Source organism: Patella vulgata, chromosome 9, assembly GCF_932274485.2.
Source record: "Patella vulgata chromosome 9, xgPatVulg1.2, whole genome shotgun sequence".
Lineage (NCBI taxonomy): Eukaryota > Metazoa > Mollusca > Gastropoda > Patellidae > Patella > Patella vulgata.
The window spans coordinates 16,123,353-16,138,511 of record NC_065887.2 but is presented as its reverse complement, the minus strand read 5'-3'; the positions used below and the strand labels follow the sequence as shown (position 1 = coordinate 16,138,511).

The 15,159-nt window shown below is 38.6% G+C and overlaps 1 protein-coding gene across 2 annotated transcripts in view; it reads left to right on the top strand.

The window, feature by feature from the left end:
* Positions 1-15,159, top strand: part of LOC126832117 (PDF receptor) — a 129,018-nt gene that overhangs the window by 13,913 nt on the left and 99,946 nt on the right. The window contains exon 1 of one of the 2 annotated variants that reach the window (XM_050562810.1): positions 14,454-14,574. The exons of the other annotated variant lie outside the window; for it this stretch is intronic. The gene's annotated coding sequence lies outside the window, so the exon portion shown is untranslated. Of the gene's footprint in view, positions 1-14,453; positions 14,575-15,159 lie in introns of those variants that run through there. 2 annotated transcript variants of the gene reach the window in all.

The window sequence follows — 15,159 nt, the reverse complement described above, 5'->3', positions numbered from 1 at the left end:
TTCGATTCTTCGCATGTACGTGACAAGGAGTAACCTCGTGTCCAACCTCGTGTGTCCTGTGCCCACCCAATCTTGGTCAGTGACGGATCCAGGTGAGGGGCCCCAGGGTCCAGGATCCACCCCTATATAATACTATACGAGATTCACTTATCATGTTTCTATAAAGCGTGTAAATTTTGGCTTGATTAAAAATTGAGTAAAGCGCTGTGGTTTCGATTCCCTGCTTGTGCGTGACAAGGAATAAGGTCGCCTGTCTAACCTCGTGGGTTTTCTCCCACTGAAAAAGACCCCTACGCGATAGTGAATTATTGAAATAAAAATTGAACCAAATATTAGTCCCGAAATGATCTAGTTCGTATCGAGTGGACGTGAAACGAAATAGAATCTGTGTTTTAATCAGATTGACGGGAGACGTGTAACAAGCACGTGAAGAAACGGGAAGTGACGCCAAACATGACAAACGCGAGTTGTCCTTCTATGTAACTGGCTGAAGTAACGAGCGATAACAGACAAACGATCGAATTTCATTTCACTGATAATTCCGTTGTTGAAGTTGAAAAGTTATTATATGGGACGGTGAGAGGGTATCTCACAATTCAAAAATAGAATTGGCTGTCACTAGATAAGGGACGCGAGAAAAATAGAAAAATCCCGTGCATTCCCCCGTTTTTATTCATTCTGTTCTTAATAAAAACATGTTAATGCACGGACTTTTTCTAATTTGTTCGTTATCTTTTATCTACTGACAGCCAATTCTTTTTTTGAATTTTCAGATATCCTCTCATCGTCTCATATAACAACTTTTCATCTTCAACTGAATTATCAGTGAAATGAAATTCGATCGTTTGTCTGTTATCGTTCGTTACCTCACTCAGTCAGTTATATAGAAGGACAACTCGTGTTTGTCATGTTTGGCGTCACTTCCCGTTTCTTCACGTGCTTATTACACATATCCGGTAGCAATGATCTCTGTGTTAGAATTATATTTGGAATGTATTTAACAAGCTCTATCACATATTTTATAATGACTGACACCAATATTGTCCTTTAACAGCCACCCAAGTTCTATCATTTTACTCTACCTGGTCGTTACATGCAACATAATTTCAGATAAATATAAGTTTTGGGGTAAAATGCCAGAAAGCACATCTTTAGGAGATAAGAAAAATATAGTGGATGGTATATTTTGGGATTCTTGATGGTCAGAATGGCTGTATAGAGAGCAATCTCAATAAATCAGGGCGTTTAATAAGACTAGACCAATAAGTCATTATTTCCTGGAGATCTGTCATAGCAACCCAAAGAGATTATTCTTTTATAAAACGTTCGTATACGTATTAATAGCTTCGGGTGGCTGTTTGCGCCCTATATTGTGGCATTAATGTTAGCACACACGATATAAAGCAAAACAGATCATCTATGAAATATTACGTAACACAACATAAACAGGTCAAGCATACTAGGGATCAGGAACCGAGCACGATATCAAAAATCAAATATCCACACCAATCTACACAAAAATCGTACTATCCAGCATTAGATCCGTTTTCCATAACGCATTTTCGTGGCGTTTCCGGCGACGAAAAAGTCGGTGTAATGCAAATGTAATGGGACCGTTTCCATGTAACCGGCGAAAACTTACGCGAAAATCAGCACAGAGAAAACGGACTTTAGTATGAACTGGAAGGGAAGAAAACCCTGCTGGGGTAAATGAGAACACGCATGATAAGTTTCATGACGATCACAATTAAATATAATTATTTCTATATCTATTGCTTAATAGGTTGTCAAATCACTATTATACATTCACAGGAATCGGTCTAGCAACCCTCCGTCAAAGTTGATGTTTCAATTTGAAAATTATATACATATTTGCCAACTTCTTGGCTGACACTAGTGAATTATAGGATTAATTATAGGATTATTATCGAACAAGGTAGGGCCGTGTATAGATGCCATGTATTTCAAGGCTTTATTTTAACATATTTCAAACATATTGCTTTTAAAAAATGCAACTATCACTTTAAGATCGCCTTATTACAACACATCTCCGTATTTTTCTGATTTCAGTCCATTCCATGTTTTATTTTGTCTGCGTAATAAAACTACGTTGTATTTAGTTTAGAACGATTTGAACGTTTTTATCTTAAAGAGAAATAAAATTGGCTTGGATAAAAAATTGGCCAACAGGGTCTTAAAGAAACACAAAGACATAATTCTTCTGAAATTGTTAACAATCTGTTAATATTTTTCAAGCGAAACATAATTGAATCGTAATGTACGTATAATCCTCCAAGAGCTGGGGACATAATAATACGGTCATCATAAAAAAACAACCATTTAACTACAAAGAGCACGAATCCCTCATTATTCGGTTGTGCCTCAAGTGCTATTCCCACTAACTGGCATCAGTGGTAAGGAATGGATCGCGGCGTCCCACCCGATCAGCATACAGGTCATTTGTTGAGGATGGATTTAAAGATAATTCACTGGATGTAACGATGCTATCCGTCCACTTGATTTAACTTAAATACAGAGTCGGTGCCCTTAATACATGTACTTCGAAAAATATTGTCAATTGTAGGGTTTTAGCCTAACAAAGAACACGAAGAACGTGCCAACAATGAGAAAGTCTATTATATTAATATCAAACATCTGACAAACAGATTACCAGTTATCAACAGTTCATATTACCGTCAACTTATTAAATTGTTGTACAATGCATAACTATATAAAGATATACCCACACAATGATGTTATTGTCTCCCTTTGTTTTTTTAATATTCGAGAATCCGTAACTATTGAGGTAAATAATGAAAATGAAATGAAGTTGGGTTCTAATAATATAATATTAAATATTCTAATAATATAATATAAAATACGAGTAATAGTAATCAATTTGGACACTCCTCACCATCAACACAAATTACCAAAGAAGTTTCATTAACCAACTTCCATCATTTTGATAATATGATGAAAAAAACAGACAAATTTTACAATGACTAAATAAAAATTAAGTCCTGCTCACTCGTCAGGAGATGAGTTACGCGTGACAATGCTCGGAACAATGCTAACTTGACTTCCGTTCTGTGTAACCAACTTCATTAAATTTTGAAGATATGAAGAAAAAAACCGACAAATTACACAAAGACTATATCCCGACGATAATTAAATCAAGCTGACCGTGATAACCCCGCCCCCTTTAGCACATGCACATAATATTAACTTGATTAAATTGAGAGAATGCTCTTCGAAACGTCGCCCAAATATATTAGTAATGGTTCTTTCATAAGTGTTTATTCAGATTTTCCGGCGTGGTTTCCCCCTTGTCAGTGATGCAGGATGGAGGGCCTGACAAGGACAGCTGTCTAGTCGTTCGGATGGGACGAAAAACCGAGGTCCCGTGTACACATTGGCGTGCACGTAAAAGATCCCTTGGCAGTTGGAATTCGATATAAGAGTAGGCCGTAGTGCCGCTGCCCGGGCAAAATTTCCCTCATAGCACACCGTATGGCGTATGCCCGTCTTCATTAGCCCAGTATAGGAGCAGAACAGTAGGACGTTAAACCCCATTTCATCTTATTTCATTTCTATCCAGTTACTAAATGCATCATCCCGTATATTGATGCCGTGTATAGTTCGAACGATGAAAACCGTGCTCGATCTGACGAGCTTCATTTGATCTTGTGATTTTTCATTCGACTGATGCCAGTGCAAATCGGGCTTTAGTCTGGTTGCAACCAGGACATATACCATTGATTTTTCATTTGAAAAGTAATGGCGTCTTTAAAAGCCTGACTGAGCACTGATTACCATGTTGAAGACACTATAACTAGACTCAGTATTGTTTAAAATAAATCAGACTAACTCTAGACAACAGCTGAAAATCGATCTTTGAATGTATTACCATCCCTGTTCTGCTGATTGGCTTATATATTCTTATTTGAATTTAAGTTTAAGCGGAAGTGGTGGGCGTTGGTGGTGGCCCAGAAATACAGTCTTTAAAGATACATTATGTAAGCATTAAATATGCCTATTGCAGGTCATTTTTCGTGCTTCAAATGTTATATAAATTATTAATTAGTCCTATATTCACATGAAAACAAAAGCGTTTTATAGCTGAGGCGCTGGAGGCGCAAGCCTCCTCGCGAAAGAAATTGGAAAAATAAAAAGGAAGAAAAATGCTAAAACCGATGAGAAAAATGAAAATGTACCCTAGTTAGGAAGGGCCCTAAAGGCAGACAAAAGGGCCCCTCTGCTGGCCAAGGGAAAGGACCCCCGAGTCCGAGTCAATCGTTTTCTATACACTGTTACTGTCGAATCCACTACTACTGAATGAAAAAGCAGTCATTTCATTGGCATGATAATCATCAATCAAGAAATCACCTTTTCTGAAAACCTACTAATAAGCTATTCAGGAAAGAGATGGCTAGGCCGCCCAGTGTGGTCTGGCTTGGCGGAGCGATCATGCATATCATGTAATTGGAAAATGTAACATCCTTGAACTTTCTTCAAATATTATTTGAAATCCACCATATTCCATTGAGCTCCCGGTACGAGCAAGTGATTTGTTTCGCATTCAGGCTTCAGACGAGTATCGAATTAGGCCCCGGCCCTCAGATTAAACCGGTCTCGAGGGGCCTGGAGGATATGTCAGAATGCACCAAAATAGCCCCCCCCCCACGAAAGAGGGCCCTTAAAATAGTATAGCCCCCGCCATGATAAACCTTAAAACGCCCGTACATGACAAGCCAACAATAAACTCTTTTGGGTCATCGGGTGTCTTAGATATTTGATGGCTTCGAACTCCTTTGCCATTATTAAATTTTAATAAATTAAACATAAAATAAATTACTGAGACTTTGTTTATTATCGATGAAATGCTACTCGACAATAAATATAGACTATCTTGTCGAAACATCGACATAAAAGCAACTTATCTGAAATTGTCAATATATTCATTATCTATTTTCGAACTATTATAGCAAGATTGGTCAGCTCTTTATCTAAATCTTACATAATGCTTCTTTAAGCACGCAATAAATCTTAGAATTACTGCTTCAATTCAGAATCGCTCAGCAGTCTACGGAAATACCCCATGAATTTATCACTGCACGTCACCAAAATAATTACCACGATAGATTCCTCGTTATATTCTTAATTTTAAAATAAAAATATGGCGGGTAACAATATGATTACCATGACCGCACTCTCTGTAAACAGAAATGAATAAAATGGGGTTTAACGTCCTAGTGTTTTGTACCGACCGGGCTTATGAATACGGGTTTGTATACAGTATAAAAGTCAAATTTGCTACTTTAGAGGGGATGGGTGTTCGAGTGATTTAACGCGTGTGCTTTAGATCATAAGGTCTGTCATTGAGTCAAGTGGCGTGGTGCCCATCCCACACTTGTACGTGACAATGGTATGAGTAGGGTCGCCTGCCTAACCTCGTGGGTTTTCTCCGGGCCCTCAGGTTTTCTCCCACAGCTAAAGACCACTACACGCAAACCTCCTCTAGTCCCTCTCTCTCCGAATAAAAATTGTTAATACCTGAATTTGTTAAATATTTATGTGATTTGTCAGAAACACGAATAGTAGTAGTTAGGTTTCATATATTTTCTACTTCATGCCAGTACCCACTGTATAGGTCGTATATGAAATCGCCTGTTCTTTGTTGTGACCATTGCCATATCTACCAATGTAGGTAATGTGAAATGGAAAGAAATAAATGGGATTTTTTGCGACAAATAGACCAGCGAAGACGGGCATGGGGTGGGGGTCGAGGTTGCTAACGGTCTTCTCTTATTTCGAATTCCGGCGTTCAAGGATTTGTTTTACGTTCACGCAAAGTGATGCACGGGTCCTCGGTTTTTCGTGCCATCCGAACCACTAAATGTTATGTCTTACCAGACCCTCTTTCCTGCACGGTAATGCTTGTATACAGTAGGAGAATTGATCGGGTGTATTATACCATAATTTCTTTATTAGACGATGCTATTGGACTTCCACGATCATTCAGTTAGTTGCCTCGACCGAAGACCGAATTTTAAGCGGAGACGAAATTACGAGATCAATTTTAAATCCAACCCAATCGACCACCTGTGTATCAAAATTAATTACCGGTTGATTGGTGACTGTAAAATGTCTACTGTGTCACTCGGTACATATACACCAGCTCTCTCTCTCTCTCTATTTCTCTCTCTCTCTCTATTTCTCTCCCTCTCTATTTCTCTCCCTCTCTATTTCTCTCTCTCTCTATTTCTCTCTCTCTCTCTCTCTCTCTCTATTTCTATCTCTCTCTTTCTCTCATGTATGCCTTTGGGAGACGTACACGGGTCAGATTATTCTGCCTCTGTCCCGAAGTACAGAGTTGTACTATTACGCTAATTCTAATTTTGTATTTTTGTAACCCGCCCTTTAGAGTCAGTGATACAATTGTGTTACTAAAATAACTCTAGACGGCCATTTAGATCGTATTTATGTTTGCATACTTTTAAAATATAATTATGGTTCTTATCTGACCTAATGACCTTTAGCGTGATTGACAGGCATGGACAACCTGGATGATTTAAGGACGTTTAATGATCATCATGTATGAGGTCGCATGGCAATAGTTGAAAGGTCAATGAATATAGGACACATTTTGTATTTTAAAATACTGTAATGACAGATCGGTTTGGTCTGACCTAAATATTCAGATATTCACAATGGTATACGGTTTTCAACGCTTGCAAGGGCGGATCCAGGAATTTTTGCAAGAGGGGGTTTGCCAGGTTCTTGAGAAAATGTATCCCCCCCCCTCCCTCGGTTTGAAATTTTTTGAGAAATACATGGTCTCTATCGTCATTTTGGCGTATATACATACACATTGATCTTTTTAAACAAAGAAATCCAACATCCTGATTGACGTCAATTTTTATTATGAATTAATACGATGACATTGTGATTCAATTTTATTGATGCAAAGTATTAATTGTGGTATCACATATGTCTCGCGCTTTGAGTGCCCATCCTGTCGCACCATCTGACGGTAAAGGATAAAGCACAATTATGACACTTTTCTTGTTTTACAAAAAAATTTATGTAGCTGAGCAGGGGTGGGGGTGGGGGTGGGGCTTTGGGGGCGGGGACCCCTCTGGATCCGCGCCTGGCTTGTTGGCTGGGATGGGGTGCCAAGGCGTATGCTTGCACTATCAAACTAAGGACACAGAATCGAAGTGTTTAGTTGCCAACAGCTAGTGTACTGTATCTGGATCTGGATTCCTAGATTACGATGCTGGAAGCGAAGGACCCCAATAATATTTTGAACTTCAGGGCCCAAAATATGTCTCTCCGCTATTAATTGCAACATATAACATCTGTGTTGAAAGATGCAATTTACCATGGAAACTTACCAATTCTATAGATACATGCATAGCACTAAGAAACACTGTATTTGTAGGCTTTCCTTCCTTATCTCAGTCGAATCCCATCGGCAAAGAGCGATTTGTCCACGTGCACCAAGTCACATGTTTGGTAAATCGAGGTAACTGCAGGGGGCATTCAACCAAAGGGTGAAATTAATTTTTTTTTTAATTATAGAAGCTACCTTGCTTAATTTGAATAAATAGTTTATTTAAAGATACGTTATGTACGATTTAGATACAGAGCTAGCAAATTTAGTTCTTGAATAATGTATCCTTACTCAGTTTTGACATATTTAAAATGTCTTTCTTTCTCACATGTCTCAGTACTCGGCCCTATACCCGAGTTCTGGGGGCATACTGGTTTTAATACCAGATATAATCGGAAGTGATAGTCCATCGCCACCAGGCCTATGTTTCTCCCCGGTTCGAGGTACCCCGATACACCAAAGTGTAGCCGCCAACCCCGAACAGACAGGCATACAAACAAACGACAATCACAAATATTAGTATAGATTTGAATAAAGGACTTTCTTGCATAAGTTTTGCGGAAAATAACACAGGCCTACATATTTCCGGATAATTTCTGGGTCATGGTGGCTTAGTGAGTAGGATTTTCCAGCGTGGCTTCCCCTTGCGCGTGGTGTAGGAAGTAGGGTTTACTTGTTCGGATGGGACAAACAACCGGGGGTTCCGTGTACAACCTTGCTAGTTGGAAATCGTGAGAGAGTAAAGCCAGGCTGACACTTGCACGACTTTTGGCCACGATTTTGTCGTGGCAAGTCGTGCCCATTTTGGGACATGAACTGGGAGGCTCCCGCACTGTTCACGACTAGTTCACGCATAGTTCACGACGAGTTCACGAATGCGTGCCCATCAGTGTCGACGTTGACACAACGAGTTCAGACATAGTTTGCGCATTGTTTACGCACTTCCTGCATTGGCACGACGAGTTTGCGCAATTCGGACGGTGTCGTGCCGCAGTAGTCGTGAACTGTTCGTGAACTAGCCGTGAACTATTCGTGGCAGTTCGTGACAGTCGTGGCATGGCGCGCACTGTCACGCATCCTCCCGCATCGTCCCGACGAGTTCACGAACAGTTTGCGGATAGTTCACGACCCGGTCGCTAAATTTTGTCGTGACCAAAATTTTGAACATTTCAAAATTCTCGTCCCGACATGACACGCAGTCACGACGGGTTTACGCACACTTCACGCCAGTTTACGACTAGTTTGCGCACTGGCACGACTCGAGTCGTGCCAATGCGTGCCACGGAATCGTGCAAGTGTCAGCCTTGCTTTAGGTGAATCGCCGCCATCTCTTGTATCACACTGCATGGTGTAAAGCCATCTTCATTAGCCTGGTTTGGGCAGAAAAGTAGGACGTTAAACCTATTTCATTTTTATTAAATTACAAAAAAAAAAACATATTTGCAGACAATGACAAGGTGGGGTATTTTCGATTAATTTATTATATGCATTAATCTGTGAAATTGGTGATATAGTTTGAATAAAAATATTTGCGGGGCGTGACAATGTGTCGTGAACGTGAGGTTGATTTCTCTACGATTTTCAAATACTAACATATGGTCGTCTAGTATTGTCCTTCTTGACAGAAGAACGGAAGTTTGATCCTCGTGAACCAGTGGATAATTATACTCTGAACATAATTTGGTGCAGCAGCGCCATGTTTACATGTGTAGCTTCCACATAAATTATACTGCGCTTGATAACACTATCCAGTTGTCATTTTGACAGACCGGGGACTGATATGAAGTTATTAGAATCCCCTTGCACCACCGATATCTACCATTCTGGCTGTAATACCGTATTGCTGAACATAATTGCACATTTCCTGACTTTTCTCTCTAGACCAAAATAAATCACCGGAAATGGACCAACTGCACTTCTAATTGACAGACGTTTTAGTGTTTGGTTTTATTGTGAATATTGCTTTGTTTTTCCGATTAGTGACTTTTTATATATTTTACACTCACGTGTAGGGGAAATGGGGCTCTTGATCCATCCTCAAAATGCAAAAACATATTTCGTCACCATTTTAAGGTACCAAGATAGGTCTAGAAGTACGAGTTAAATACAGATAATAATGGGAATTAAAGACCAACTGACCCCATCGGGGGTTGGGAGGTCGATTGGTCTAACGCTTGCGCTTCAGGTCACTGGGTGTCACTGGGTGGCGTGGTTTCGATTCCGAACTACTACGTGATCAGGAGTAACTGTTACCTTGTCCAACCTCTCTAAACTGAAACCCGTATGTAGATAACTGACACATGACAAGATAATAATATTCCCCTATATTTTATCTGTTCAAAAAGAACATTACACTTGCTTATCTTAAACAAACAAATCTAAATGCGGGTAGTCAGGAACAACCAACCCGCTGCACATTATTTTTGTGACTAAAACATATAGTAACGGGATTTAGAGATTAGCGATGTTAGGTAATTATTACCATTTTATCAGATTAGTTGGCACGTTCAGGGAAAATTGAACCTAATACAGATAAAGTAATTCTGCGATTACATATGCCGATCACTGACCTCCCAAGGACAGTGGTGTTTGTGTGGTAAGGGCATTAAACTTGAATGGCCATGGTTCCAATCCAACAAGACCACTTTCCTCTCGTTCAAAATGTTTTAAAATGGAATAACAAAAAGAGGCACGGGCGTCAGTGCAGCGGGGATAAAAAAAATACCCGTCGTATTTAATGGCTACCGTAGCCAAAACATGTCTTAAAAGTCATAAATATGTTTAAGTGTTTCAAAAATTCCTATCTCTTCATATTTGTTTATATTTTAACACCACTTGCCTCATCTAAACATCTCGAAACTAATCTCAAATTGTCATAGTTTGGCTAGTTGTTATAACCCCAAGTTCATCAATTAAATACATAAACTAAATCAAGAAGGTAGAAGCAGATTTTAAACGTCGACCAAACAGCGATTTTCGCGCACGTCTGAAAAAGCGACACCTAATCATGCTGTTAACAAATTTGATAAAATCTACCAAGCAGTTTTGTCAAAACAGTAACAAATTACACGGTAATAGGGCTCACTCCTGTTGAAGATACATTATGGGAGATTAGATAAAGACCTGTTCAAGATACATTATGGCAGTTCTCGCTATAATAGTTACAAACTAGATAATGTAATGGGTATTTGCTGAAAATTTCAATCAAATTGATTCACTCAGACCCTAGAATTTAGCATTGAATTTTTGGCCTAGCCTCGATCACCATTAATAAAGTCGGTACGATAAAAAAACATAGTCTCGATTATCCATTTCATGATTTAACCATGAATGAAAGTTGAGCAGCAAATCGGATCCTAATCCAGTAAATATCGCAGGCTAGAGATGACATCGAGAGTTGATTATGGTCTGGATAAGTTAATTAATGTCTAATTAATAATTTAGATACCATTTCAGGCCTAAAGAAAGGCCTGCAATAGGCAGATTTAGCTCTTGCATAATGTATGTTTAACACATCATGTTTACATCCACCCATCCATCATCAGTTGTAAGAGTTTATCATATCTTAATTAAACACGCCGCTTCTGTTCTGTTCAGTCTTATCTCCTTATTTACCGAATGGCATATCATAACATGGGCATGTAAAAACAGTATTATCGCTATAATCTCTTGTAAAGATGACATGTTCTTTAAATATTCATAAGGTCAGCCATTGAGTCAACTGGCGTGGATTCGATTTACCGGTTGTACCTGACAAGGAGTAGCGTCGCCTGTCGAACCTAGTGGGTTTTCTCTGGGTCCTCGGGTTTCCTCCCACTGCTAAAGATCCGTACGTGCAAGCGAATTATTGAAATAAACCTGAACCATATGTTAGTCCCGAAATGACCTAGTTTGTGTCGAGTGGACGTTAAACCCCACCTCTCTCTCTCTCTCTCTCTCTCTCTCTCTCTCTTTAAATAACCGGAGACAAATTAACTACTTTGGAATTTGAGATACCAATTTGTTGTTTGAAGCGGAATGGTTTTAAGAAGCTATTTCACTCTAATTGGGTTAGTATACACTAATTTAGACACCAATCATATCGATTACATTTCAGTCGTCTGACAAACAAATACCATAAAGGAAAACACATTTTCTTATATCTGTCAATTTTGTATGTTTATTAATATGCAATTGTCTGGAAACGAGAAGATTTAATATTGTTTTCACTTTATTTATGTACTTCATTAGTATATAATATCATATGTATGGGATTTAATGATTTTATATTCATCATACAATTGACAAGTGAAAAAATATATATATTAGTCTGTATTGGCCAGAATATCGATTTGGAATAATACATTAAAAGCTTTTGTCGTTTATTTTGGACATAATTGAAGTAGAGATGCCAATTAGTTAATATCTTTATCATGTGGAGAATACGCCTCGACGCGTATTTGATTTTTCTTCGTATAAACTTCTACTCTAAAAGATGATATTACTATGAAGCTTATGTGACATGGCTGTAAAATTATTAGAGTTATCTCCCTTTCAAAATGTGAACCATCTTGATCGGTAATTAATCGATTTCTACAAATCAAATCGTAATATTAAATTTTTGCTGCACATAAACTTGATCGCTAATAAAATCCATTTCTACTGGTCGAAAGTATGTTGTGATTATCGCAGAAAATCATGATTATGATTAATAATTACCTTATCCATTGACGTAGCTAGAGTGCTCGGCTTCCGGGGGGCAGTTCTTGGGTCATGCTTATAGTTTTATTTGTGGCGCCCTGGAACAGTCCTCCCCCACTGTAAGAATTGTTTTCGTAGAAAAATAAAATTGTGTCAGGCGTCTTGTATCCTCCAACTGTCCCGAATCGAAATTGTAGGTTCAATTCTATGGCGACCTAGTAGAGTATGTACTCTTTGCTCCCGGTTTTTTTTCTGAGTTAAATAACCTCGGAATGGCATCAATCAATTTTAACCTGTCCAAACGACCGGTTCAATCTTTTCCCTTTATTATTATCAAAAGCAACACATCTTCATGTCACTCGCGATTCCTACTCGACGCCTTTTTCAATTCAATATTGCAGCTTGATGCATCTCTCGTGGTTCAATGATTGATGCCTTATAAAAATCAGATTAGTAGAAGTGTAACGTACTGCGAGCTTTAACGTGTAGCTGGGTACAGTTTGTAGCGTGCAAGGCGACCTTCGGACATCCTGATTTCTTGACTGTGGTCGAACTATCTGAACCCGAATTTCATTTAGTCAGGACCATAGTCCGAAAATACTGAACCATTATGTTGTGGAATGGTCGGAGTAGTCCAAGATGGCGGGTGTAGAATATTTAGAAATAATCTATTTTTGTTTAGCATATGATTTTAGGGATGCTTGAAAGAATTTTAACTGGATGCTACTTTTATGAGATATTTTTTGTCTCATATGTTATGTCCGAATCTATGTATGTCTAAAAATTACGCATTATTTCATATTTGTGCTATGCAAAAAGTAAAGCCAAATCACAATTGAATTTTGTCGTCTCTAAAAATTAATTTCATGAATGTATTATTTGTTTATTAAACTATATAACATGATATAGCATTGTGATTCGTTATCCTCAATGCAGAGATGAAAAGACCATCCTTGAGCTTAAACATACATTATGCAGGAGCTAAATCTGGCCAATGGAAGGTCTTTCTTTAGGCCTTAAATGTTCTCTAAATTATTAATTAGACATTATTAACTTATCAACGCTCGATGTCATCGCTAGCCTGCGATATTTAGCGGATACATTTTTTGAAAAATAATTAAACGTAAAAATGGATAATCGTAATGATGATCGATGCTAGCCTAAAATTTAAAAGCTAATATCTCGGTTCAGAGTGGAGCATTCTGACTGCAATTTTCAGCATATTCTATTTACGTTATCTATTTTTGTTTAACTATTATAGAAAGAACTGTCAATTCTTTCTGTAATCTCCCATAATGCCCCTTTCAGTCTTTTCCAGGGTTTTGGTCGAATTCGGTGATAATGGGCAGCCATCTTTGAACAGGCGGTGGCCCGGACCATCCGCGAGCGGTTTCTAGTTCCGACTACTAGTCGTGAAATAATTATAAACGAAGGTCGCCAAAGAGGTTTGGTGATGCCCTAGACTAATCATTGATTGTATTCCACAATGACCCAATGAAATGTGAGAAATGCATTTTACATAATTAATATGTCAAAGCAGACGAAATACACATTTTAAAAATTAAATTAAGTAGGGCAGTTAGTATAACCAAGTTAACTGCGATAATTTAAAAAACCCCAACAACTTTAATTTAATTTCACTCTTTGACAGGGCCCTCGCAAGTCTATGTGGCGCCCCTGGGCAAAAGTTTCAGTGACGCCCACCCCTCACCTCTGCATACTGTAACTGCTTTGTTCAGTGTGCCTGCGCTCAGTTGACTTTTTGTGATTAAAAAATAACTATTTATTAAATCAACTTATATATAAACCGTTTATGTTTATTTCCCCTTCTACCCTCCATTTGATCGAAAAAAAACCGATAATACATCTTGGAAAAATCATAATTTTACCCTCTCTATTTGTTGAAATAGGAACTGGTTTACACGGGTTTAGGGGAAGCCAAGTCCGGTGATTTGCTATCTCAGCCCCCAAGGAGGGGAATTCACAAATATTCAAAGGGGGTTTCTGGTATGCACATAGATAATTTGCCGCTTCCTAAGAAGTGAACCCGCAGACTAGTGCACCGCCGACTAGTGGACCCTCTCTCTGCTGGACAGAGATTAAGAGAAATCTGTATCGCTGAAAATTACTTTTGTAATTAATATACAATGCGAAAGCATCGCCACAATCCCTTGGGCCTGAAGATTCATTGTAGGCGTCTCTAATACGGATGATACACATAAGGAAGTTTTGGTTTTCATTAGGTAGGGTTTTTTTCAGTTTATCAATAAGGTAAAAATGTTTTAGTTGGTTTTACGCGGCAGCTTTAAGCGACCACTAAGTCGAATCGATATCAGCGTATATTTTCTGATAGCAGAACTCGCGACTTGCTAATATACACCACTCAATGACTGACTGCATGAAAAGTCACAGTCCAAATCAATGCTTACTGTTAAGGATTTTATACTAAGCGTAGATTAGATTTACATTGCCGATTATTGGATTAATTCTTTAGTCAGGTTAGCTTTTACTTTCTTTTTATTTAGTTTAGTTTTTTATGTGCATGCAGTGTCTGCGATATTTTTATTTACAGTGTTAATAGCCTATAACTTAATATTTGTTTTAGATTTGTGAATCCATTGGCTATTCGAAACCATCGTTCTTATATAATAAGTAACTGAGTTTTTAGCGATAGAAACACTGTAATAATCGTATCAACTCTTTACAGGTTTCGGGAATCGCGGTGGCTCAGTGGGTAAGACGCTGTCTCGCTAACCTGGAGGTCCCCGATTCGAACTCGGTGTTGACTGAGGAAGTTCCTCGGAATTTTCGATCGTGTTTCCCCTTGTCAGTGATTTAGGGCCAAATGCCTGGCAAGGTACAGTGTCTAATCGTTCGGGTGGGACGATTCCGTGTAGACCTTGGTGTACACGTAACAGAATCATTGATAGTTGGAGTGTCCCTCACGGCAGACTTCATGGTGTATTTGCACGGTTGGAGCAGAAAAATAGGACCGTTACACCCCCCACCTTCCCGTGTTCATTCATTCATTCATTTAAAGGTTTCTTTTAATAGTAAAATGTCATCCTTGGTATTTTTGTTGG